We start from the raw sequence: 1,327 nt of genomic DNA on the forward strand, positions 1-1,327 counted from the left end.
GCCCAAGGGTGTGATTCAGCAGTGGGTCGTTTAATGACGACCCAGGCCCGTGTGGACCCCCCAAGACCCCCAGTCCCTGTCCTCAGCCACAAAGCTGCCCCCCAGCAGCACAAGTGGTTCTGCAGCCACCCACAGGCATGAAAAGCACTCAGGAAAGGGGCTGCAGGAGCCACCAGCTCCCACTCCCCCACGTGCCAGCTGAACACCCAGAGAAACGGCAGATCTTGTATTTGTGAGTGAGGCGAAGGCGAGAAGCTCCTCTGAAACGGTGGCTGCGAGGGGACCTGCCAAGATACGCCCGCCCGGCTGCGGGGGTCCCACAGCACGAGGAACAGGCGCATCTAAGGGTTGTTTTGACGGCGCCTGGATTTCTCCATCTGGCTTACTGCGTCTTCCCCGTGCCCTGCTGCCAAACCCCCAGCTACGGGGCTGCGTCGGCGTGTGCTCAGCTCCTCATCCCCCTTGGTGCACAACCCCGGCACAAAAAGCCACGCTGCATCATTGGCATTTGGCAGCGTCTCACTCTGAAGCCAGGGGAAAAATTGCCTTTGATATCCAGCCAACAAACCCTGTTTGTGAGGGTCTGCCACGGTCCTCCTCGTGCGTCTGCTTCACCGAAGGAGAACCCAGAGCCTGACAGAACAGCTAGAAACAGGCCCGGCCTCACGAGCTGAGAGCACGGGTTGGGCTTCACCACGGTTTCGGTACCGTGGAATCACAACCGAGATGGAACAGCAACATCACAAGCTTCAGGAGGCATCTCCTTACCACGGCCCATTTGTAACCGCAGAGAAACCTGCCGGGGCTGAGGGGAGGACTCTCTTCAGGGCTGCAGGCTCTCAGGCTCATCCCTGGCAATCTGGGATTTCTGAGGGTGAAGCTGGTCTTCTCCAGCACGACGGAAAGACAGCTTCTACGCTGTAAGGCCATCCTCACCCTCGGGGTCTCCTCTCCGCTCCACAGGCTAACTGGAAGTCAAATGCTTTTAGTGCAATGAGAACCTGAGCCTGAAAGAGGGGCAGGAGCAATTGGCAGCGTCCGCGAGTGCCTGAGCCGGGTACAGCACAGTAAACACGCCCCGAGGAGAGACGCCCAGGACAAAACGGGTTTGGTGCGGGGCGCTGCTGTGCTCCTGGGCCTTCCAGCAGGAGCTGGGGGCAGCAGGTCCCACGGGGCGTTTCAGAGCAGGCTGAGCGGGTAAGCAGAAGAACCTCACCTTCCCCCGGGAAGGTGCTGCTCTAACTGCAGGGACGTGGCAGGACGCGGCAGCTGCCCCTGCCCCGGAAAACCCCCCAGAAAGCCACCCCCCTCCCCTCCCCCAGGTCGC

This window comes from Buceros rhinoceros, unplaced genomic scaffold (assembly GCF_000710305.1).
Source record: "Buceros rhinoceros silvestris isolate BGI_N320 unplaced genomic scaffold, ASM71030v1 scaffold26847, whole genome shotgun sequence".
Classification (NCBI taxonomy): domain Eukaryota; kingdom Metazoa; phylum Chordata; class Aves; order Bucerotiformes; family Bucerotidae; genus Buceros; species Buceros rhinoceros.